Source organism: Ambystoma mexicanum, chromosome 7q, assembly GCF_040938575.1.
Source record: "Ambystoma mexicanum isolate Mex_15411 chromosome 7q, UKY_AmexF1_1, whole genome shotgun sequence".
Lineage (NCBI taxonomy): Eukaryota > Metazoa > Chordata > Amphibia > Caudata > Ambystomatidae > Ambystoma > Ambystoma mexicanum.
Genome location: NC_090941.1, coordinates 697,826,676 through 697,854,101, shown reverse-complemented (window position 1 = coordinate 697,854,101; position 27,426 = coordinate 697,826,676).

Sequence of the window (27,426 nt, the reverse complement as noted above, 5' to 3'; positions counted from 1 at the left end):
AATTTTAAAGCAATTAATGGTCGTCGGTACTATCATACAATTCAGCTTGCAAAAAAAGCACCAGTAGTGGTTTAACGGAAACTCAAGCCACTGAAACATTAAACCACTAAAGGTGAGACATCAGCAATGGTTGCGAGGGCACCGAATAGAATATGATGTTGAAGTATGCCAAGAGTCAGTATCGTATGCCAGACTATGCGAGAATACTGGTATACGGAGGGCTTTAAGGGATGCGCAAAAGAGTAAACTATAGATCAATAGCTTATGTGAAGACATATGGGGTGCACATATCGCAAAAACATTAGGAGCAGTAGAACTATCTGACCCTGATGGTCACTTTAAATAATGTGTACAGTGGACATGTAATGTATCAGTCTATGAGATCTCCAAGATAATTGAACGGTTGAAAAATTGAAGGGCTGCAGGCCCTGATGGTACCTGTAATGGATTGCTTAAGTTATCACCTGCAATCTGAGCTCAAGCATTGCATACACTATACATAAAGATTGGAAAAAAGGTCTCATACCAGCTACATGGAGAGAAAGTCATATATTCCTGGTACATATAAAAGGGTGTTGGGAGGATCATGGCAACTATCAAATGTTTGCAATGCTAGATATACCAGTCAAGATCTTTGCCAGAGTTCTACTTGATGAACTGAATACATGGATAACAACAAATAAGATCCTTCCTTTGAATCAAACTCGTTTTAGGAAGAAAGAAAGCACAACACACAACCTCTTGACAATAGTCACTGTGGTAGAGTACGCCTGTTACAGATGAAAATTGCCTGTTTATGCAGTGTTCATAGACTTTAGTGCTGCATTCGACATTGTGATGCGAAATTGCCTGTGGAATAAACTACTGTCTTGGAACATACCACATGGTCTGTTGAGCATGATTATTCAGATCCACCAATCTACGAGCGTTAGAGTTCATCTAGATGGACAGGGCAGTCTATCAAACTCATTCCCCACAACGAGGGGAGTTAAACAAGGTTGTATAGTAGCCTCTACCCTTTTTAACCTATATCTTGTTGATCTTCAATGTGCACTCACCATCCCGGAGAACTGTCCAGTAAAAATAGGTGCACTGAGGATAGGATGGTTAGGCTATGCAGACGATCTGCTCCTAAGTTATTACACCCCAAAGGGCCTACAATGCATGCTTAATGCACTAGGAACATATGCAGTTGACAATGGGTTATGTGTTAACATTAGGAAAATCACAATAATGGTATTTGCAAACAAGAAACATGTACCATCAACCTGTATATGGAAAATTAACTCTGAACATATTGAAACTGTAAGGCAATACAAGTATTTGGGTGTAATAATTGATGACAATCTGAAATGGAGTGCACATTGGAAAATCAACCAAACTTAACTGTCTGAAGATAGCATAAGCTCATTCATTAGTATACAGGGAGGGTGGTCTATCCAAACAATACTCCTGCTTTACTCTGCCAAATTGTACCGTGTATGCTGTATGGCGTCGAGGTGTGGGCTGAGAAATGTCATCTTCAAATAGAAAAACTTGAGGCAAAACTTCTACGGATGTTATTCAGGATGCCCAAGAGACTGCCAATAGAATACATATGTCTTCAATTTGCACACAAATGTATCATGGTAGAATATATCAGCAGAATGGTAATATGCTATGAAAAGCTTGTAGTGCTTACTAATGATACCATCATGGTTGAAACCTTTAAAGCGTTCATGAATCTGGCTAAGAACATTTTGGCACACTTAGGAAACCTTTATCAAAATCTGAGACATGGTTGTCTGGACTTGCGTTTTCAACAGGTAGACTGCAACAAATGGCTGCTAAAAAGAATTGGATTAAATGGCACCTCTATAACTATAGTAGAGAAAGGGATGTGATAAGGTTGGCCATCACTGTTAACAGTGGGTGGTTTATCCAATATTGGCAAGAACGTCTTCAGACTCCTAGCTATATAGCAGTATTTCCTAATAGTACAGTGGCAAGACAATAAATACTGTTAAAATTCAGCATCACAAAAAACTTGAGAATATAGTTCCAACAATTGGTAAACAAAGGGAAGATCGATTATGTCGATTGTGTGATGAAACAGAGATTGAATCTATAAAGCATATACTTGTTTAGTGTGTGAGTTTGACTAGCATACACTTTAAATATCTGAAATCTTATGATAACATGATGAATTGTGAGGATGTCCAAGAATTCTGGGGTATGTATATGGCAGGAAATAATATCAATTTCATGTACCATATGGTAACCTTTTCTCTATACTGCATGAATATCCTTGAGGAATTATCAGGAAACCATTTTTAATCAGTTGTTTGCCTTATGTAACACATATGTAATGACGTTATGTATTAGATTGATTTCAGAGTTTTGTCACAGACTTGTCATGCTATGTATTAGATTGATTTTAGACTTCTGTCATAGATTTCTAAAGTCTTATGGTAACAAGATGAATTGTAAGGACATCCAAGAAGTGTGGGACAGGTCCATGGCAAGAAATAATAGCTACTTTTCGCATCATATAGAAACCCTTTTTAACTGTATTTCATGCGTATGCTTGAGGCACTATCAGGAAACACTTTCAAATTCAGTTTTATCCTTAGTGTGATGCAATGTAATCAAATGAAATGAAATGTGATGGACTGTCTCCAAGAGGTTTATGCCATGCTAGGTATACGGTTGTTTTTTGAGTTTTTCATGTTGTAATGGTTGTTGTCTTAATTGTGTATATACAACGTCAATTTTGGTTAAATGTATATTAAGAACTGAAATAAAATGTTAGACAATCTCTTGTATAGTCAATTGTATGGGTTAATTGTAGTTGTAAGCCAAACAACTGGCAGACAACAGGTTGGCTACTCCTTACAGTATGTCACTGGATGATAAATTGAGGTTGTATAGCAACACAACTCTCAGGTGAAATTTTAAATCATTGAAATATACTTGATGGGAGTCAATGTTGCTAGATAATGCCATTTGACAATGTGATTCTCCTTTCTGGGCAGAGAACAACTGTCTTGGGGTTAAAATAAGTTTCATTGTTTAGCAAGAAAATCTTTCGTTTTCAAAGTCCACCTATTTGTGAATCAATTCAGCAGGGCATATTTCCTGTAAATGGACACTGGCCAGCCAGAAAACAATTTCATGAGCAAGTCCAGAATTTGCCACAACATCTCAGTCACTAGTACAGCTATGTATTTCCTACCATGTGTGACATGAAACTACTCTGCTCAGTTTTCCAATCTGTGCCTTCTACAGGGTATCAACACATCATCATAAAAGTTGGTGCATTCGCTGAGATTGGGAGTGCTTGATCATCCCGGAATCTGTCCCCTGGGAAAGTCACCCTTTTTCACCGTAGTTTTCCAGGGAGCTTTTCTCAGGGTGAAACTCAGCTGAAGGTCTCAGAGTGGGGTTGGAGTCACACCATACAATCACAAGGCCCAAGACTTGAGAAGGGGGTTCGACCATGAGTTGGTAGGGTGGTAAGGTACTCCACGAGTAGCATTGAGAGGTAGCCACTGGACAGAGCGAAGTTAGTTATGGTGTAGGAGACCAAACAGCACCAGAAGGAGGAACCATAGATGGCCTCCTGGCAGATGGCGCAAGAGGAGGAGTCTGGGACAATTGCACATTGCATCCCATGCAGAGGGGGCAAGGTGAGCTCAGGTTTTCCTCAAAGAGTGAAGTTAAGTCAGAGGACATCCTCACCAACAACATCACAATCTATCTGGTCATGTATGTACGTCTACTTTAGCTTTCCGGATGGTGTGACAGTCAGGGCGGAGGCAAGTAGGGCAATATGCAGCCACTATCAGAAGAGAGTTCATTGGGGTTACTTAAATTGGAGTGCCTTGAGAAGTTCCTCAATGCACAAGCACTTTAGGCTGTGACACAATGGTGTGTTCAATGAGCACCCATCATGTGCCAAAGGCACAGCTAGTGATGCACTCCCCTGCATAAGTGACAGTGGTTGCAAGAGAGTGTCAGATGACACTCCAGCTCGCCACCAGTCATGCTCTAGAAAGAGATACCTATCACCCTGACTCAGGTCCCACCCAAACATCTCTTGACCCCCAATGTATGACTTAGTGGCACCATGGTTTAGCAGGGCAGCTTTAGGACCACTAGCAGTGCAGCCTCTTCTGGTGGTGTTGAGAGAGAGAGATGAGAATTGCAGGCACATACTGCATGCATTGTATGAAATATTTTAGTAGGCATGAGCAGTATTCTGAGTTTATGGTGAATGCCAATGAGAAGCACATACTCCTACACCACCCTACCCTTTTCTATATTACTGGGCAAGATGGTATAAAAGGGGGCCATGAGGCAATGGGAGAGTGCAGAAAAGACATTAGTGGATCTGCTGGTTGGTAGAGCCAAATAAAATGAGGTGGAACCGCCACTGTATCCATTGCTAACCAGACGTGAAGAATGTAACACTATGCAGATGATGCTGTGTGGCTGAACAGGTTGGTAGAGCCAAATAAATGGAGGTGAATCCTCCACTTTCTGAGCAAGAAACTAGGACTCAGCACTTTGGGTTTATCCTATGTCTCCAAAATGCTTGAGTGTTTCCCAGTGGTTTGCCCTTTCCCCTCCACCTATTAAATGCATTCAATGCACATGGGTTGTACTGACAGTCTGCCCACAATTCACACCCACATCCACCCACAATGTGCCCCCAACTCTCTTCCAAAACAGAATTCAAACAATCCCTACCTCAGCCTATTATCATTTAATTATACTCTTACCTCAATATACTACTAATCATTTCCGAATCAAGCTGCCCTTTTCCTTCATGGACCAACCATCAACTTCTCAAAGTTTCTACTTACTTGTCTTTATATAAACCTGAGGTATAAACCCTGTATTGGGTCATTGCTTGAACCTCGTGAAAAAACTGCAAAGTTAAACCTTGGTGAAACCCATGGAAATTCTATGGCTTTGAGTAGTTTTGCCTGGACCATTCCACTATTGCTTAACTGTGGGTATGTATCATTCAGTAGGACCAAGTAGTGTTAATTATAGCCATGCATTCTAGCTATGCAAGCATTTTGGCTGGACCACAGACTTCTATAGAAAGGGTATTCTAGTGTACAATGATGATGGTGTAGCAGCCACTGTGTGTGGTTTAGCACTAATGTGAGACACCGATGAGGATCATATAAACCAAAGAAAGGTGTGAAAATATTATAGCTTGAATTGATTGAATAGAATAGCATAGCATAACATGACAGTGTATGCTAACAATTAACATACTAATTGCTAAGTACTAACTCATTAACCTTTAACTTTATCCAAACCAATCTAATTAGTGATTAGAGTGGGTTAGCCTATGGTGCAAAATGTAAGTGCAGACTGTGGATTATGGCTCAGTAAATAAAATGCTCAAATTGCAAACCGATCCACAGTGTGGATGTGAGTCTCAGAGCACAATGAAATTGCAGAATCATTCTGCCAAAAACAGACCATTGTGTGTGAGCTGGAAGTGCAGGAAATTAAAATGAGTGTTACAAATATCCATCCGGGTTGGGGAAACAATGCCGCCAACACTGTACAAAGGTTACTGGGACAACGCAGAGACCCTCCTGGAAAACTACTGGGAGTTGAAAGAACAGAGGAAGTTTGATTGATGATCTCACAAAAGGAAGTTTGGAGAAGGGTGGTGAAATGATATGCTTTTTGTACGTAGGTATAAGCTAGATGATGGATTTGCGGAAGGGCATTTAAGTACGCCTGAAGATATGAGGGGGAGGTTGGTGAGAGAAAGACTGGGAGAGAGGAGAGAGACCAAAAGAGAACCTTAATCGGAGGCCCTGGAACTGCCTACAGGTTGGCAGTGTGCAGTCTTTTTTCGGACAGGGGAGGAAACAGGGGTTCTGCTGGAGCTGGGCAGACAGCGCAGGCCTGAGTGAGAAGAGAGATGACTGTGTCATTGAAAGGCACTTCCCATGAAAGCTGAGTTTTCTCACTGAATTAGGTGAGCCTGGTCTGCAAAGTAATTACAATGATCAAAGAGGTGTAAAACTAAGGTCAAAATAAACGGAATATGAACATAGCTATTTTCAATGTGTTTTGTTTTCCATGTGAAAGGGGTAGATATCGCAAGCAAACTGAGGGCCTGAAAGCCTCCCATCATATCTAATACATTTCAAGGTTATAGATTGCTGTGCGTTTCCAGCCAAATGATGAAGTGTGCATAACATTGCTAAGAGAGAAGGGAGCTTCTGTCGTGGGAGGGGGCAAGTTAAAAAAAATATTCATAGAGTGTTCGCATTTGCGAAGCTTCCTAGAGATGCATAAATGTGAAATGTTTCATGTTTTTTCTCGGTTGAAAAGAAACATCCCAGTTGCATTTTTCTAACGTCTATTCACGTGCATGAGCGTCTTTATGCTGTTCTAAGGTTTTTCTAATGGTATTTTGATAAATGGTGTTTGGATCCTGTCCCATGTCAAACAAATGCAGATAAATGCCAAAGAACATTATTAAAAAAACATGTGTGGCCTAACATTGTGTGTGAGTTTTCTCTCACCATATAGAGGTTTGTGTTTTCAGCACGGCACTAAGTCTGGGATTGTGAACCAAAGAGGATCCAAATAGAAAGGTATTACAGCTAGCTAATTGCCTATGGTTTAGATGTATAAATCAAATTCTACAGTTAATAGTCTTATGCATGAAAGTGACTGTTGATCTTCTGATCCACAGCAAATATGTTTATCCACAGTTTCACAATTGCTGATAAAAATATGTGGCCATAAGCTGAAGGACATGTGCAAAACAGGGAAGGTGCGTTGTCTCTCCAATTCAGAAGGCAGCTATGACATTGTATATATTGTCGGCTGCATCAATGCCCAATTGCAAATTATTAGGCCTTAGTCACTGTGCCTCTACCCCCTCCAATTCCTTTCATATGTCAACTCTCCTGTTTTTCTCCCCTGAAACCTTTGCAGGCAGAACAGTTGGTGGCCCCAGACTGCATACACCAGCTACCTCTTTGCATTACACTGGAACCCCTCTGGAATGGTAGATGAAAGAAATGCCACAGGGGGGAATGTGAAGACCAAGCCGTCATTGCTTTGTTCACTGGTTCACATGAAGTGGTTTTGTTTTGTTCCACAGAGTGCTTTTATGATTGAATGGGGACAGAGGCACTTCAGAACTAAGGACCTCTTCCCATATCTGTTCCTGTTGATGTCAATGCAACCACATTGATGTAATACTCAAGTTGGATCCTGCCATCTGTGAGGGGTCAGAAATGTGTGGCGGACAGCTTTGTCAAGGTTTTTTATAAGATGCCATTTTATTAACTTAGAAGGGTTTGCAAAATGCCTCACTATCTCTACCCTAAAGAGAATTTCTCTGCCTGTCCAAATATTTTAAGGAAATACTCTAATAAAAGGAATATGTTCCTCACACTTATATATACAACTAACATATGAGGGGAATATATGGCAATTCAAAATATAACAAAATCACAATTATGTCAAACATACTGTGTAATGTTCCCTTCCCCAGATTCAGGAATTTGTATCAAAAGTTAAAAATTGGAAAGTTCTGTATTATAACAAGTTCTGGTAATAAGGTTCCTCTTGCACCTAAAAGTCTCAGTGGGACTTCCCCACAGTTCCAACATTAATAACAAATCTTTGTTTCTCCACTTGTAACACAATGCTCAACACAAACGTCTTCTTAAGAACCAAGTATAATTGCACAGTTCCTTATTGGCAATGAAAATAGTTTTTCAGGATGATGCCTCAATTCTTTCACAGTTCCTTAATAGCAACAGAGATGATTTACAATATTATTCAGTGACCTTGCCACTTCTTCTCCACAGACTTTAATCACAACACAGTACTTCAATATCTTGTACCTGGCTCTCTCACCAGCCAGGTCTACCACTATGAGGTCCGTGCCCTGCTACACCTGCCTGCCAGGACTAAAAGCGTCTATTTCTACTGTAAGTACTTCTGTGGTAACGTTCAACTTCAAACAACTTTGTAAAGTCTTTTGACTTTCAACTGCTTCAATAATAAACACTTCTTCTAAAAACACATTAACCAAATTGGTGCTGTTTATGGCACATGTAATGCAGATTCTGCTCCTCTCCTCCTGAATACTGGCTATCAGGAGTACAGCTCTTCTGCCACCACAAAGTCTTTTGGTTTCAACAAAATTAGCATCAACAATATCAGTATGGGCTACGCCCTCTGGGAAAACTTAAAACACTTTGATGTTGTTTATTCTACCCTTGGGATGGCCACCTGAAATGCAGATTATGCTCCTCTCCTACTGAACACTGGCTATCAGAAGGACAGCTCCTCTGCCATACTTGTTTTCCCAATCCTACATCAATCAAACACTGATAACGGCCTTTTATCGCCCTTGCTCTTCTTTGGCATGAACAATGCTTGTCTGGGTCTTCCTTATATATTGCCTCTTCCTCTTTGTGACAATAGAGTTTACAATAGATCTTCGTAATTGGCCTCTTCAAGTTGGGGCAATATCGGTTGCTGCTAGTGTCATTTACTATTGCTCTCTTATGGCTTTGGCAATGGTGGTTTTTGTCCCCTTAATAATTACAATTGCCCCCAATCTTCTCATTCTGCCACTTTAGCTGGTAAACATAAGTTGGGTATGCTAAATTATGCCCAGTCTGCCATTTCCACTTCTTAACATTAGTTTGATATTCAATATTTCTAACAGGGGCCAGCGGGCGAACACAGAGCGTTACAGGCTCACATTTGCCTAGTGAACTCAACGGGTGCTACATGCGTGTTCGCTCGTGATGCTGCCTTCATGTCCTCTGCTGTTTCTGCTTTCCACTGCAAGGTAAGTTACTTTCTTCTGCTCTCCAGGGGCCACGCTGGTCAGGAAAAGATTGTTTCTTGCTCCACGAGTGTTCCTGTGCTCACCTACAACCAGAGCACACTTCACTTTGGGGAAGCATTCAAAACTAATGCTTCATGCTGCGCAGCCTCTGCAAACAAAATCTTCAGGGGGAAAGTCTTCAAGAATAACGCTTCCTGCTGTGCATTATCTGCAAACAAGCTGTTTGAGGGTGGAGACCCTCTTGAAACTGGTATCTCCTTCACCAATCAGCGGATGCTTCGACATCTCTGATGCCCCTCAACTGCAGCTGCTGCTCTAAAGTGGAGTCCAACGGATTACTCCACCCTCTCCTTCTTCTTCTGCTGCAACTCATGGCCTGCACCTGAGGGGGCCCTTTATACTCCCTAGTTCCTCTGAGGTGTGGGTCATTGAAATCATTAGACTGCTGCCTCTAAATCCCTCTTCCTCCTCCCAGTACTTTGGACATTGTGGGACTTGAAGTCAGGGACGTCATTTCACGAAAATACCAGGGGTAGTGGAAGTGACGTCACATGACCTTTGGCCTCTGATGACATCACATGAAGGACCCCACCCTGAAGTAACATCATGGGAAGCAATGGAATATGACTTTTCACCCCTTGACAAAACAGAAAATGCTACCACATATCATTGTTCCTAAGTACACTACGAAAAATATGGTTACGATATCACTGTAATGTGATATACATTTCATACAATAATGGATCACCATATGTATCGTAATATCATTGTGTGTAGGCCAATATTACTAAATTACTGTGCATGCAAGCAAACGTCCAAGGCCAAATGATATTGATGTGTTATTATATAGCACTTACGCTTAATCGCTTTATATAGAACAAATATACATACAATATCACCCAACCTGTGTTTGTACTCATTTAGCGACCACAGAAGAATGAAAGGCTGAGTTGAGGTGTTTAAGAACACACTAAATCAGTGACTCACCCCCTGAAGTGTGCCTGAAATAAAACTTTAATGAGTCTAGCAATTATTGTATAGAATTCCAGAAAGACACATTGGCCCTCATTACGACCCTGGCGTTGGACCATGGTGCTGAAAGCACCATGGTCCATGCCGGTAACTTACCGACTCCGCCATGGTGGAATGGGGAATTACCACCCCATTCCGAGGTTGGCGGGGTGGTAATTTCCCATGCTGCCATGGCCCTTCCCCCTTCCCATTTTTGCCCCATAGGGCTCAATGGGAATGGGGAAGGCGCTAAGTACGGTGCCACAAATTGCAGCACCGTACTTAGCACCAAGGTCCCTTTGCGGGTTGGTTTTTAACGCCTGCAAAAAGCAGGCGTTAAAATCTCCAACCCTCAAAGGGACCTCGTAATCAGGCGTTAAGGGGTTAACGGCGCCGCCACCTTTTACGGCACCGTTAACCCCTTAACGCCAGGGTTGTAATGAGGGCCATTGTTTGTTATTCCTATTCTTTCTCATTTAGGGCCACTGTTGAAACTGTTACACTTTTGGAAACCCATGTTTTTTGTAATTGGCCTGAGCAAGAAAGCCAGTCACTCCACAAACAAATAGCCACATGGCACTGGCCACAGCCCAGGAGCTTACATTTAAAAAAATATATACATATATTGTTAGGGGTAGCAAGGGAGATCACAAGGGAAGCAAGGGAGACCACCTTTGGGGCCCTTCTCCTTCCAGGTGTTCCTCCCGGCTAGTACCACCCCCAGGGTTAGGATCAGGTAGCGGCTACCTCCCTCAGACTACCTGGGAGGAGATTCTAGGTAGAGTTTTTGTGAGGACTCCACGGGATATTTATTACACATCCCTAAGCATGCCATTTTTTGTCACACTGTACAATTATCCAGATTTAATAACTTTTTATTATGTGTGAAGTGGTGCTACACACTTGGCTTTCCTTGTGGGCTAACAACACACAATGGTGCTGTTGGTGTTCTGGATGCCGCATAATGTTGTGATATGCTTTCCGATCTGTGGCAGATATGCAATTTCTCAAAGAGGCTGTACACGGATGGAGAGTAAGATACCTTAACTACTTCATCCGCTATTTCTGTGGTTCTCACCTCTTCCTTGGTATCGCTGCTTTCCAGCACCAACAAACATTCCCATCTGGACTCTGGTGTATCATAATCTTTGTGTTAAACATTACCCATCTCATCATCACTAATATCTGAATTATCCGTGGATTGGGTGGCAAAGATAGGGCACTTAAATTTTCGAACTCCTCCCACTGTTCTACTCCACCATGTCTTTTATGATATTCAGTCGATTAGCTTTGTACTCCTCCCCATTCATCATTTGGGATAATTGAAGGAGCTGACAGTGCAATCTCCTCTTTTGATCTTGGTATATGTTCATTTTAATGCCACAATACACACGTATGCATTTTCTTGTACTGGTACATGTACTCCACAGCAACTTGTGATTGGAATGTGCACTGTGATTTTGATGATATGATTATATGTAATTCTGGCATCCCCAGTGAGAACAGCAAGCTGCTGCAGATATGAAAAGAGCACAAGCAGGATGTCAGCCCCTGCCCGTGACTTATTTGGGGCTGGCATGTTGTCTCAAATCTGTTATTCACTCTCTGACTTGTGTGTTACCCACCTCTCGGATGGTCTGCTGTTCCTTTCACCAAAATCCAGCCAGCATGATTTCCGCAAAAACTGCCTTCGGTGATTCACATCTCCTCTTCTGCTCATCGCTGTTGTCAACTGATGGAAACTGTCTTGCCCGTTCACCTTAAGAGACGGGCACAGACTGGTTGCAAGGAATTGTATTTAGTAAAGGCTAAAATCCCTCAAATATTTAAATGTTTTCAAATAGTAAACTGATTCAGGTATTCTATCTTGGAACGGGCGGTCTGCCAGGCAGCCCCCTTTCACCAGACAGCAAGCCAACAGAATAGATGTTGTAACGCTGTGCCCTTCTGTATCGTTATCCTGATCTGCAGAGATCAGGTCCAGAAGTCACAGGTGCCTGGTTTGACAGTTGCTGTGACAACAAAGTCTCTGCAGGGCAGAGGATTCATTTGAATCTGCACCTCTGTTCCGAAACCTCATAATTTTTAACAACAATCAACTTGGTGGCTTGATAATTTGGAAATATAAGTCATACCTAGGTTTTGGTATGCATTCTGATGGCTTACATCATTATTAAAAGCTGCCACTGATGTGTAGCATACTAGTGTCAACCATATCAGCTCAGACCAGCTATGAGAGGCCTGTCTGTATTTCAGTGAATGGGACAAAACATTCCATTGTCAACTATGTAGGCTCAGACCAGCTGAAAAGTCACTGTTTTTTGCTGATGCATTATTACATTCAACATGCAGGGGACACCCCACAACCCCCAAATCTTTATTTATTTAGCAAGGGGAACAGGGGACATCCCGGCAAACCCATTCCTCTTACATGATGTCACCATAAATAATGTCTCCAATGGCTTTTCCCGGGGACATTATGGATGGGGACATTATAACATGATACCTTTCTATGTCTTCCTTTACAGAGGTGGGCTCTCATTAACGTTTTCTAGTACATGTTTTATTGTATATTAGTGTTTAAATACATAGTATGTAATTTCATAGAACCTTGATTGGACAGTCCTTTATTCTAGACTGGTGTACTATTGCTGTTTGGCTTCCTATTGTCTCACATTTACACCCCTCTTGAGAGTAAAGCCTGCCTTCATCCCACAATACAATAAAAGGTAAAGAAGGTATATCTCTCAAAGGTGCCTGTTTACCCTTTATGATTGGGATCACCGTAGTTTCATAGAAGTGTGAAGACTGGGTGGGTGGCCAACTACTCATCCATGAACTCCTGCAGGGCAGCAGTAATTTTGTCACACTGGTGGCAGTGATGGGATTTGATATAGACTGTGCCTACAGTTAAGTCATCCAAAATAAATAAAGTGTGCAGTTAAGGTTAGAAGCAATACCAGGCATTTTTAATTCCTGCAATTACAATAAGCATGAACATGGTGAAGACATTGCCAATAGGCACCCAAAGTATACAAAGAGAAGGCACCCCACTGTGTAAGTAAGGTTAGCAGGGTTGAACCACTGAAAAACATCTATGCTTTTCTGGAAGCAGTGGGTTTGTAGTATCAGAGGGAGAACCATTTAACTTCTAGTGTTGAAGGAAGCATCCCTGTTGATGGCACTCAAGGACAACCTAAGCACCACATCCGCAAATTCATAAACCAACCATTTGAGTTGGGGAATCAAACTTTTGAAGAGTTTACACATCAGTAATTGAAATGCTAGAAAGGTTAACACAACTGAGGGGGGTTTTAAACTTTGTTTGCATGCAAGAATATCCTGGAAAATTCTAAGATGGATTTAGGGGACAAGAGTGACACAAATCCTGGGGAGCTTGCAAAGGATGCAATCAGGTATTTGAGAACTCAGGCTCACGTGCACACAACAAAATCAGAGGCAAATGATACTTGTAAACATAAGGATGGAAAAAACAAAGTTTTTTACCCTTCCACCATGTATGTCCCCTAAAACATGAAGGGAGATTCCAGATCTGTAGTATTTCAACTCCCACAGGAATGTAGAGTGTGGGCACCTCTAGTACTGAGCCCCCCACACCTAAAACCAAGAGGTTGCTTTCTCCAGAGATGTGACACATAGAGAGGGCAAGCAGGCTTGCCAGGGGAAACCACAAAAGGTAATTGTTGTTGTTGGTCTCATGGTCCCATATCTTTGGTGTTAGGTGCCTTAAGAAATAAAATATAAAATACATGGTGGAGGCCATAATCAACGTTGCATCTTAGCAGATGAAGTCCAACTGTGCCAGGGAGTGTCTGAAAGTTCCCCAACTCTGAGTGGAAATGGTACCAGGTCCTTAGAAGGGGCCCTGGTTCCTGCCACAAAGCATATATTTCTGGACTGTGCCTCCAGAAATGGGAAAAAGTCTTGCTTTGAGTGACGCTGCTGTTAGTGTCACAGATGTCGAACAATGGTTGAAGGAATGGCAGTACATACCAGTACCAAACAATCTGGAGGGTTAACACCTCCCTGAACCGTGTTACAGTGAAAAACTAAATTCCACTATGGTGTCTGTTGTGAAATGACCTCCCTTACCCAGGCATAGTCCAGGCATTTACTAGAGTGAAAGCTCTGAGAGCGGCAAAGCAGGACAATCTTGAGAGTCATGGCTCTGAGGCTTTCTCAGCTGGAGTGTGCAAGAGACTAGTTCCACTGGTAACTCCAGTCCAGAACTGAAGTCCACTGAGATGCCTACTCATGCAAGAAGGGGCTCAGCGGCCAATGAGGCTACTATGGCATTAGCACTGGATTCAGTAATCTCAAGGTTATCTGTTGGTGTATATAAGGAAACTGAGATGGTGGACAGAGCATTTTCAGACCTGAAGGGCCTGCCAGAACTGGACTATTTTGCCTGATAACACGCAGTACCAAGACCTGGCTGCAATCATGCTGATATTTCAGAATTCTGCATTGGTCTTAATGTTTGTTGATTTTATATGTGTAATAAGAATGTGTTTGAACAAATGAGTTTGTGAAGCATTTGTTACATATTTGCACAGATTCTACAGTTGGCTAACTGGTTTGCACATAAGAGGGAGGGGTATCCCAGGACTTGCATGTTTTTCCTGATTATTGTTCCCCATCACACTCGTTTCAGTGTCCTCTTCTTCCCTCTACCCTTCACCCCACCACACTCCCTCCCACCAAATCCCTGATTGGCCCATTACATGGAGGTAGCAGCTTTACCATCCTATGCTGCAAGGGAAGCATTCTCTTTTGCCTGACAATGCTTGGCGTGAACACCTGGCTGCGATCACACTACTCCAGCCCTTCTGGCCTGAACTCTTTTCCTGGTAAGCAATACCCTTCTTCCCAGCCCTCCCATGACCCCAGCACCATCTATGCTAATTTCGGTGTCCTCTTCTTGACCCTTCCCTTCCCCCGCCCCACTACTGCCCACCGGATCCCTGAATGTACGATTACATGAAGGAAGCAGCTTTACCATCCTATGCTGCAAGGGAAGAGTTCTCTTTTGACTGAGAATGCTTGGCGCGAACACCTGGCCCATTGGCCCATTACCTCTTAAGAGTGAATCCCAGGGTAGCCTTTCCCGGGAAACTGGCTAAAAGGCAAATGCAGCACCCTAGGGAAGCTCCCACTCCCTGTTTGCCATGGGCACCGTACATAGATATCTTCTGCTACAAACAGGTAAGGTGGTAGGGATTGGCAACACGGCCAGTGCTGTGCCTCCTAAATCCTTCCACTACCTTATTTTATATCACTACTTGCAATTCTTATCACTAAGTAGAAATCTTGCTGCACTCCAAAGCTAGCAAATGTGTTGCATTTAAATGATTTTCTAGAATAGCCATATATTGCATATAGGTGAATTTTGGGGGTAACCATTAGAATCATTTTTTGGGGTAGCCGATGTATTGCATTTAGATTAATTTTGTGGGCACCAAATGAATTGCATTTATACATTGAGGGTAGCAAATATTGATTAGATGCATTTTGAGGGCAGTCAAAGTATTGCATTTAGATATATTTTGAAGATAGCCAATATATTGCATCTATATGATTCCCTAGAATAGCCAATGTATTGCATTTAGATGAATTTGTGAGGGTAGCCAATGTATTGCATTTAGATTAATTATAAGGGTAGTCAAAGTATTCCATTTAGATGCATTTTGAAGAGAGCCAATGGATTGCATGTAAATGATTTCCTAGAATAGCCAATGTATTACATTTAGTTGGATTTATTAGGGTAGCCAATGTATCACATTTAGATTAATTCTGAGGATAGCTAATGAATAGCATTTAGATGACAATTTGAGGATACATTATTGCATTCATGAATTTTGAAGTCAGCCAATGTATTGCATTTTGATGCATTTTGCACTTTTCAACACCCTTCCACTACTTCAAGATACACTGCACAACACCTCTGCAATGAGACTGCAGCTACACCATGATAGAATTCGGTCTGGCTGCATACATGTTTCACTGCAGTTATTCACCTTGCACAACACCTGTGACATAAGAACACAGCTATACACCACACTACAAGTTGGTCTAGGTGCACACATAATGCTGCACTACTCTAAGGCACATTGCGCAACACCTTTGCCATAGGAATGCAGCTATCACCCATGATACAATTCACTCTCACTGCACACATAATATTCCCCCTACTCTCAAACATTGTTCAGACTACCTTCTGCACCCTTAGAACACCTATACTACTCTAAGAAACACTGCACAACACTTCTGCCATAAGAATGCAGCTATACTGCATGTTATAACTCATTCTAGCTGCACACCTAATGTTCCTCTACTCTTACGTCTACTTTTCAGCACCCTCCACTACCTGCACTACTACAAGACACACTGCACAACACCTCTGTCATAAATAAATGCAGCTATCCCCCATGATAAAAATTGGCCTAGCTGCACACATAATGTTGCACTATTCAGAAGCATATTTCACAACACCTCTGCCATAGGAATGCAGCTATCCCCCATGATAAAAGTAGGTCTAGCTGCACACACGTGCTGGTCAAGTGGCACAGCGAGTAGAGCGCTCGCTTTGACATGTGTGCAGAGCCTGCTAACACAGGTTCGAATCCCGGCAGGGCCAAACTCAGCTTTACATCCTTACGAGGTCGATAAATGAGCACCACGCACCGAAGGTAAAAATAAGCAGTGCTCAGATACCTGAGGGTTCGTAGCGCTATATAAATGCCAAATTATTATTATTATAATATTGCACTATTCTAAGGCACATTGCACAACAGCTCTGCCATAGGACTGCAGCTATCCCCCACGATAAAAGTTGGTGTAGCTGCACACATTATGTTCCCCCTACTCTCACACACTCTCCAGACTACCTTCAGCACCCTTCCACTACATGCACTGCTCTAAAACACACAGCACAACACCTCTGCCATAAGAATGCAGCTATCCGATACATGATACAATTCAGTCTAGCTGCATAAATAATGACTCTCCTGTTTTCGTATATTCTCTGGACTACCTTTCAGCACCCATCCACATGCTAGCTCAACATGGGTGTCTAGTAGGGACTTGGCCACCCCTTCCTACCTTTGCATTGGCTGAAATGTACACACACATTACCTACCTCCCTGAGCAATTTCCCATTCCTGGACTTCGGATATGTAGGATTATTTAGCGTGTTTTGGGAACACAGCACCATTGCATGGGATTAATGTATTGCTATAATGTGGTACAGAAAGCCATGTGTTTCCAATGTGACATGGACATGTAAATGAAGACAGGCTACTCAGTCAAAAACACAGCAATTTTTATCACATTGAAAAACACATTTCTTTTTTTCCTTCTCTCTCACCTGAAATGCCTCTGTTGCAGGAGACACATTAGAGGATTAATGAACTAATATAATTAACAGTACTAACATGATTCTAATCAAATAACATCATAATGTGTTCTCCAGTGCAACATGAGGTGGAAAAGACAGGCTCTGAAAGTCATTTTAAACGTGCACTTGGATTCATTTTTTTTTCTCTGTTCACTGCGTTAGCTGGGTGCGAAATCTGCATGCCAGGAAATGAGTAGATACAGTTTCTAAACTGTATAAGCCAAGTCATTGTTAAAAGAGGAGGATAGATTATTGTGCATTTTCATTGGTGACACGTCACCTTAAGTGCTGTAACAGAGGTCTCTTGGTACATTTCAGGGAGGAAGAAAGGCAGAGGACATTTTGCACAGCTCCGGGGAAGACTTGGCTGGAGTTTCTATGGGGTTTCCTGATTGAGAGGTATCGTCCCAGTCCATCGATGACTTTCCCAGGCTGGAGATTCCAGTCAATAAGCACCGGCTTGAGAGACCGCAGATCAGAACTGCATGTCCTCACTGGGGTGCTTTGAAGGAAAGCCTTGAGCCATTTAAAGAAACCGACCAGTCCGGGGAGTTCGCGTGCTAAACAGCTACAATTCGCTGGTAATTATCTTGTATGAAAGTGAGGGTGCGGTATGTGCATGACACCTATTTTAGACAGGCAGTGTAGCAATAGCTTTTCACTGTGTTCAAGTGACACATTTTAATGTTACCAGCTGAAGGCAAAACAAACAATGTAATTTTGATCTCTCTTGTGCAAATATGAAATGAAATTCGTAGTGTTCTTGCATTTTGTCTTTCTCATGTTTTTAATTCAGAGAGGATTGTCTCACGAATGGTAATGTATCATTTTAAAATGAAATTGTAACACAGTCTGCCTAAGAGTATTCTTGTTTCTGTTTCATTTGGTGTCTAAAACATATATTATGCCATAGAGGGCATGATGCTTAAAGTGCCAAGTTTCTATGCAGATAAAGTAATGTTATGAGCAATTATAAATAGCTGTGTGCGTGGTTCCACTCTGTGTATATATGTGTGTGTGTTTTTTGAGTGGAACATAATGAAATAGTTTGCTGGACGTATATGAGTCAGCAGAAAGAGAGGCCTCTGGAAATAGTTTCACTAATGTAAATAAATTAGTGATTATACCACGTTATTGTGAATACTTTATGGAAGCATAGCTCACTGGTGTAGATAAATCAGTGATAACAGCCATAAGTGGCATTCCATATGAAAATGTGGTGTTCTTGAATAATGTAGAAGCCTGAGGCCTCTAGAGATCACAAGAACAGTCTAAACAAAAGAAAGGGGTTTTGTATGTTGGCACCACCAATAAACCAAAGAAATTATGCTCATCACTATACCACAATGAAATGCATACCAACTAAATGTATCTGTGTACTGAAATAATGCATAGCCACTATATTACTATAATCCCAAACCCAATCTGAATACAAGGAGTGATTATTGCTGAATTACTTTATTTTTGGCGGTAAGAAAATACCGCTAGGCCCCAAATATACACAAAATACCCTACATATTTATGGTGCGTTGGCTGGGAAAGTGATCATAGAGCACCTACTGGGCATGGCAAGTGTGTCTCACACCGCCATTTGTACATTAAAGGGAACCCATTTCATAATAGCAGTGTGTCATTAAAAACAAATTTCAGAATGTCTCAAAGGGAAACCACATTCTCAGACCTACTGCAATATTTAGAGGCAAAGTTATTCGCACATGGGACGTCGTCATCAAACAGTACCTCAGAATGGCATGACCGCATTCAGGGTGAGGTGCAGAAAGAAAAACTAGACAATATTTTTGCAGAAGGCAGCATAATTCAGGTCTGCCTTCTAAGGTTATTAAATGCAGCGATAAAAATGCAGAGAAAGACTGTTTGATACGGCTATGCGCCAAAATCTGGTTTATTTTGAATAGGGCCCTGCGAATGCAAGAAAATGACACCCAGCTAATTAACAGGTTAAAGACTGATTTAGATGGGGCAAGTAAAAATCAGGAAATGTTAAGAGCAGAATTGGATGTATGCCAAAAAGACATGCAGTTTAAATGCAAAGATTTTGATGTTCAATTGTCCAAAAGCAAGAAACAATTTGAGGACAGTGAACAAGAATTGGTACACTTAAAAGCATTGGTGGACCACATTAGACAAGATAAAGATGAGGTTGTGTCAGAGATGCAGATTTTACAAAAAAACATTATGAGAAAGAAAGTGACCTCCAAAATGCGGAACAAGAAATGGTTAAAATGCTCCAAGAAAGAGACAAGAGGAATAAAGAATTTAATGAGTGCCAAATGCAAATGTGCGACATGCAGGAGGTAATTAATAAAATGAGTGATGAAAACAACTAATTGCAAAACGAAGCAAACAGGCTCCTTAAAAAGTGTAAGAACTTAGAACAGCAAATGTGCATTCCCATGTCCCAGGAGAGGCGGCAGGGTACCACATTCAATGGAGTTGTGGTGAATTCTATTTCTACCCAAAGGGCTAGTGCCCCAGTGACTGGGCCGGTGACTGAACTTGGTTGCAGCGCCCTTGGGGGATTTGATACTCCCATTGGGGGCCGCCACCAATCCCATACACCTGGAACCAGGCTTGAGTCGCCAGGTAGTGCAATTCCATGCATTGCAACAAGTAGCCCCATAAAGATAATGAAATCCATTAAAGCCCTGATCAAACCATTTAAAAAAGGAGGGGAATGCTGCATTGAGGATCACTTAGAAGCGGTTCATGACATTTTTAAAGCACTACAGATACCTAAGGAATAGTACAGGCAATATTTTCATTTAACTTTAGATGCCCTGACGGCCAGTATTATAAGAGGATTGAATGAACAGCAGAATATAACATGGGCGGAGATCAGGCGTCATTTTTCTCCTTTCCAGTCATTGCAGGATGCAAAGAAAGTCGCTTACACAATCACTGCTGGGCCTAATACATCCCCTCGCCAGTTTTTACAAGACTTAAAAAGAACATTTTCTCGCTTTGATGTATCTTTTGACCCCAATTCCAATGAGTTTAAAACTGCCTACTTCTATGGGCTGCAGAAAGACATCATATCCCAATTGGTCAGTGAATTTGACCGTGACAAGTCCCTGGAATGGATTGTACACCAAAGCACAAAACTACATGAGGTAATCTATTGTAACGGTAGAGAAAGTGATAAAATGAGATATACTAGACCTAAATCTAAAGAACCCTCAGCAACAGTGATGTAAATCAGGTCAGCCAAAATGTCACTTAAGTCTGCTCAAAGTCTAAGTAAAAATAATTTGGCACCTGAACAGAGGGGTAATCAACAAAGGTCATCACACACTGCACCAATGTTCCAATCACATGATCCTAGTAACAGGGAGAGTTACATCAGCCCCAGGTACTTAGGAGATAGGCCTCAGGCTGATATGTCAGGTATGAACAATAACCATAGACAAAATCAGGATCAAAGAAATGATGGTCCTTATCAGACATTGGGGACACAAAGCAGATTTGATCCCAATATCATGATATATGGTAATCAGGATAGACCCTGATATGTGGATCGTTTTGCTGATAATGGGAATCAACATAGGGGCCCACAACCTGAGAGACAAGACATGAAACAGAACATGAATTACACTTCACGTTAGTACAATGATTCCCCACCAGGGGACTACAACCAAAGGATGGGTGCACCCTGCTCCCCTCCGCAAATGAATCAAGAGTTCAGTAACCATCCCAATAGAAATCATTCTCCTGAGAGGTATCAGAAGAGATCCAATCAGGGAGAAAACAACCAATATCGATTTAGGCCACAGAGAGAGGATTCTAGAGAGATGGAAAGATTCCAGTGCCTCAAGGCCCAAGTGAAAATGTTGGCTGAGCAAATAGGAAAGCTCTGCACAACACAAAAACAGTCATCAAAGGAGGGGGCAGATGGCCATAGCAATGATCGGGGGGCTTCTGAAAAGTGACTAAGTACTTATGATACCTGCAGCGCCGAAAAGACAGTTTGCTCTGATGTAATTTTGCATAATGACTCTGAGATGCCTAATGATTTAAAGGTGAAAATACCAGTACATGAACATGTAACAGAAAATGCAAATACTTCTAAAAGAGAGGTACGGTTTAACCTAGAACTAAATCAAACATTGGCGATATATGCACAAATGAAATAGGAAAACCTGAAAATCCAAAAGAACAAAGAGACAGGTTTAAGAAAAATAACTCATGCATGGGGAATACCAGTGAACCGGGAGTAAGTGGCGATGCTATAGCTCCTTCCCTGGGCAATCCAAACAATGACCAAACACAGGCAGGAAAAAGAAATGAAGAGGTTAAAACGGCTGGTATCATACTCAATAATCACAAATGCACAGAATTAGGCAATGGCAAATTGCCAAGTGATGTTGTTACACATATTCAGTTGGAGGGTTGTAGTGTGATCTCTGATGATACCTGGATGGATGGGCGAACGGTGGCCACACTCCAAAAAAACCTCTGAACATGGGGAAATGAATAAAGTCTCTCACACAGGAATGAGCAAAAAGAAGAGAAAAATGTCTTTCCATTTACTGATGTGCTTAGCCAAAAGTGAAAAAGGCCTGAGAAAGGTGAGCCCTGAAATCAGTAAGAATTCGCATTTCCTATGTGTATTAGAGGAAGTTGAAGACAGGTATTATGCTCCCATCATTGTGGAAGAAAAATGCCATACATTTGCAATGATTGACACTGGCGCACAGGCCACAATTATGTCTAAAGAATTAGTAAAGCGTATCAATGAAGGGAGATCCCCGCAGAATCAGATCACAGTAAAGGAGAATCAAGGTCCAGTGCATAATTTTAACGGGGAGGAGGTGCCTATTATAGGCGCCACCGAGGTAGACATAAAGATAGGTAAGCACAGAATGAAACAGGAGGTATTGGTCACATCCATTTGTGATATTCCATTTCTAATGGGAACAGATTGTCTGAAAAGATTATCTCTGCTCATAGATGGGGTGAATGGAGTACTGTGGTCCTTAACAAAAAAACCATTGAGACCTAAGAAACTAAAATCACAAAACTGCAATATAAATGAATGTCACGCCGTTGCAAAAACAAAGGATGCAGTGGAGGTGTATCTCCAGAATAGTTGCATACCTAGCGTCACTGTTATATTAATGTGTCAAGACAAGATGAAGAGTGAAAATAAAAAATTACCTGTACAAATATACTTAGACCCAAGGAAATAATGGCAAACTGCCATAGATGAACACACCTTATGTTTTTATTTAAAAGAGAAGACATGCAAACAGAATACTGCTCCTAGAGCAGGTTCAGAAAAACACATTACCACTCTTGCTGAAATACACATGGAAGATGAACAACCATGGGTTCATGTTGGGATAAATGACTATTCTAAAACAATAAAAGCCACTTTAGCGCTTGAACAGGAAAGGAGCTTCATTAATGAGAAATTGTTGCAAAAAATAATGGAAAGGGAGGAGATCCCGAAATTTAGGATTAAAAACCAGTATGTCTCTGGTTTGGAAGGTCCAGACTTTGAAAACCGAATTGCAGGTAGATGCATGCTGAAAATTAGCATTGGACAAAAAACAATTTACCATAATGTTTGGATAGTGTGTGGAACGCAAAATGACTTTTACATGGGCAATGACATCATGCACAGAATGTGTATGGTGCTAGATTTCCTTAATCAAAAGATATGGTCACGCATAGGTGGGCTGGCACCTGAATTTGAAGTCAAAAGAAGGGCTTATCATTGCGCACAGCTGGTCCCTTATGCAATTGAATTACAAATGAGGAAAGATACTGTTATCCCTGCCTTCACAAAGCAGTTTGCAATAACACTGAAATGCAAAAATGGACAGCAGATGAAAGATTCTGAAGAATTTGTATGTTTGAATGAATCCATAAAACAGCAAGGCCTGGATTATGAATACATTCCATTGGTAGATGTGGGTGGAGGGTCTGTAAAAATTATGGTGAATAGTAAAGGTTATCAGAATATTCATTTAGAGGAAAACTCCCCAGTAGGAATGGCCATACAAAAATCACATTACACAGCTGATCTAAATAACATGGTGATTGGAAATATCCCTGAAAAGTATGTAGATGCTAAGGGTGAATTGCCAGAATACCTGGACTCTCAAACCAAAGGGATATTTAAAATTCATTCTGTGTACCCTTATGATTCAAGCGAAACAGTGTGCTATCATCAAGAGGACTGCATAACATTTAACTTAAATGAAAATGAAATAGAAAATCAGCCCATTGAAGTGGAAGCTGATATGCCAAAACATTTAAATGTGGCAGCTTTACAAAGAGACACAGCCACACAATTAGAGGAAAGCGCAGAGATTCCCATGCCAGAACATTTTCCAGAATTTTCCAAAATGGTAGAGGAGCAGATTTTGTTAGCGGATGCATGTGACAACGAGGAGGATAGGAATGAATTGAGGAAGATATTTATGGAGTTTAAAGATGTATTTGCAAAAGATGCTTATGATTGTGGGCTAACTAATTTACATGTGGCCACACTTCCGGAAGGGTGTAGCAGAAGCCCAGTATTCGTACGCCAGTATAGACTACCGCTGGCATGTTTAAAATCATTGGCAGAGATTATTAAAAATTTGGAGTCGCGGGGAATCATCAGGCCTGTTGGGTATTTTGTATAGATGTGGGGCCTAGCGGTATTTTCTTACCGCTAAAATGAAAATAATTCAATAATAATCACTCTTTGCATTCAGATTAGATTTGGTATATATAGTACTACAGTATACATACATTATTTCTGCACACAGATACATTTAGTGGTATACATTATGTTGGTATGCGTTATTGGTGGTATTTCTGGTGAGCATAATTCCTTTCTTTTATATGTGGCCCCAATATCCAGAACCCCTTATTTTTGCTTAGTTTGTTTGTGTGATCACTAGAGAGGCCTCAGGCTTACATTTCAGGAACACCACATTTTCAATTGGAGTGCCACCATGGGCTGTCCTCACTGACTTATCTACGGCAGCGAGCTAACATGTGGTATTCATCATCAACTTATCTACATCGGTGAACTATGTCCAGGGCCTCTCTTTCTGCTGACTCATGTACCTCCAGCAGCAGGCTATTTCATTATGTTATTATTATGTTCCGTTCAGAAAACACACACTTATATTCTGAATGGAATCATGCACACAGCTACCGCCAAGTCTTATTTTTAGCTACCTTAAAATGACAATTGCACTGTCTAAACCTCTCCCCATATTATCAGTACTGTAATGGTAGATGCACAAATAAAAGAAAAAAATAAAACACACTATCCGGCTGCTTTCAGATATTTTTGTGTATTATAAAAAATTGCATTTCAACACGATCTTACTCTTTTTACAGAAATAAATGGAAATTGCACAGTAACAACATTATCTGTAACAAAATGAGAAAAGAGCGGCGAGAACATATTCAATTTGCAACATTAAACATGTTGATAAAACACTGGAATTCCCTCTTCTACTCTGACTGAATAGTTTCGCACACATACACACTGCCCCCGCACTCTGCAATATAATTACCAAGCCTGTCCAGCATGTGAAATTCTTTGGCTGGTCGCCTTCTGGAAGTCCCTCTTAAATCACCCCAGCAAGGACGAGCATCTGCCGTCACTCAAACCGGGCTTATTGACTGGAATTCCCAGTCTCTGCAGCAGTGCACTGGGATCTGCTTTTTCAATCAGGAAACTCCCCAGCCACCAGCCAGGTCTTTCTCCCAGCTGTGTAAAATGTCTTCTCCCTCTCTTCTTCCCCGAGGTTCATTAGAAAAGCTCTGTTACAGCCTACCAAATGAGTTCAACCAATGAAATTCAATCATGTCCTTCTCTTGAACAATGGCTTGGCTTGTACAGTTGCAACTGTAACAAAACTGATTTCCTGCTTATTCGAGTCTTTGCTTCCTGCACATACTGTGGACAGAGCACAGATAGAAGCAAAGAGAAAAAAATCTGAATGCACGTTTAAAATGACTTTCAGAGCTTGTCATTTTCCATCTCATTTTGCACTGGAGAACACATTATATTATTAATGAGTTAGAATCGTTTTAGTATTGTTAATGAGGTTAGTTCATTAATCCTCAAATGTGTCTCCTGCAACAGAGGAATTTCAGGTGAAAAAAAATATACATGCTTTTAACTGTGAAAAAAAAATTATTTGAATTTTAAATGTAGAAATCGTTTTTGACTGAATAGCCTGTTTTCATTTACATGTCACACTGGCAACACATGCCTTGCTGTACTGCATTATAGCAATGCACCAAACCCATGCAGTGGTGCTGCATGAAAAAAATGCTAAATACTCGTACTCATTCATAGCACATCCAATACACCTATTTTAGGTGTGTTAAAACCAAACGGTCAATGGCGACTGTGTGGAGATTTGAGAGAGTTAAATAAAAGAGTGCCAGTATCCAGATGGCCACTGCCATTCATTGATCAGGGATTAGCTCAGGTACATGGTTCAAAAGTGTTCACCACATTAGATCTCACCTCTGGATATTGGTGTATGCCATTGACAGAGGAGATACAGAATTTATTTTCCTTTTCATTTGATAAGACTCAATACGCATGGGTTAGAACTCCATTCGGGTATGTCAATAGTGGGAGTGAATTTGGCATATTTTTGAGAAAGGCTATGCCTGATGCAGCAGAAAGAGGAACCATAATTTATGTGGCTGATGTCCTGATAAAAAATGGAAGCTTGAAAAGCCATTTTGATGAAATAAGACATGTTCTTGGCCAATTGCGGAAAGCAGTCACCAAAGTATCTTTACAAAAAGCACAATGGTGCAAGAAAAAGGTGAATTTTCTAGCCCATGAAGTGACTGAACATGGACTAAATCCACAAAAGAAGAAAACAGAGGCCATACAGAAACTAAAAGATCCTAAAAATGTGAAAGGGGTAAAAAGTCTATTAAGAATGACAGGCTATAACAGAAAGTTCATTGAAAATTATGCTGAAATCACTCAACCATTGACTAAACTGCTTAAACTGAATACACTCTGGAAATGGGAAAAAGAGCAGTCTGAGGCAGTGGCTAAATTAAAGGAATGTCTTGTAAAGGCTCCATGTTAAGCATATCCCATAAAGGACAGGGATGTCTTTATTGAAATAGGTTTCTCTGAACATTGTATGTCAGCAGTGTCTTCACAAAAACATGATTTGAATCAGAAAACCATTGCGTATGCAAGTAAGGCATTTTCCCAAGTTGAAATTAAATTCAATGAATGTGAAAGGTCCTATTAACCACTGTGTCGGCGCTACAACATTTCCGCCCCATTGTTCAGGGATAAAAGGTGATTATTGAGATAAATCATCAACCTTTGCAATTTTTAGAGAGTAAAAGAATTAGGTCAGGTAATTAAGCGCAGTCCAGAATCACTTCATGGACGCTAGCATTACAGGGTTTTCCTGTAGAAGTGAGATATGGCCAAAATAAATAAAGCCCAATTGCTCAAGGTTTAGCAGATTTACATGACTGTGCAGCTGAACCAGTATCAAATGAAATAGAAGTGGAACCTAATTGCCAGGAATGTGAACAATCATCACACAAAGCTTTTGATGAAAAACATGCAAATACTTGCCAAATGTGTATGTTGATGGTTGTGCCTTTCACATTGAAAATGACAGTGATAAACAATTAGTGTCAGGAATAGGGAATGTCTGGTTGAAGTGTGAAGGTATCCCGAGTATAGGGATGAGAATTGGTGCTAGGAGCAGTCAAGTAGCGGAATTGGCAGCCATTTATAAAGCAATTGCTACTGCAGTTGATAATAAATTCAGTGAAATTGTCCTGGTGATTGATTCTGATTACGCACAAAATATCTTTGTGGAATATTTACCTGGCTGGAAAGCGAGAGGCATGATTACATACAATAAAAAGCCACTTAAACATGGAAAAATGATACAAGCCATAGACAAATTGGTGTCAGAAAATGATTTAACAATATACTGGAGGAAAATTTGTGGGCATTTGAAAACTCCAGGAGAGGATAAGGAGGGAAATGATAAGGCAGATCAGCTGGCTAAAATTGGGACTGTGATGGGAGAATTGCTACCTATTGAACATTTACTGGGTGAAATACAAATTGATGCAGTAACACGTTCTAAAGCGACAAAGGAGACAGATCAACCAGTGG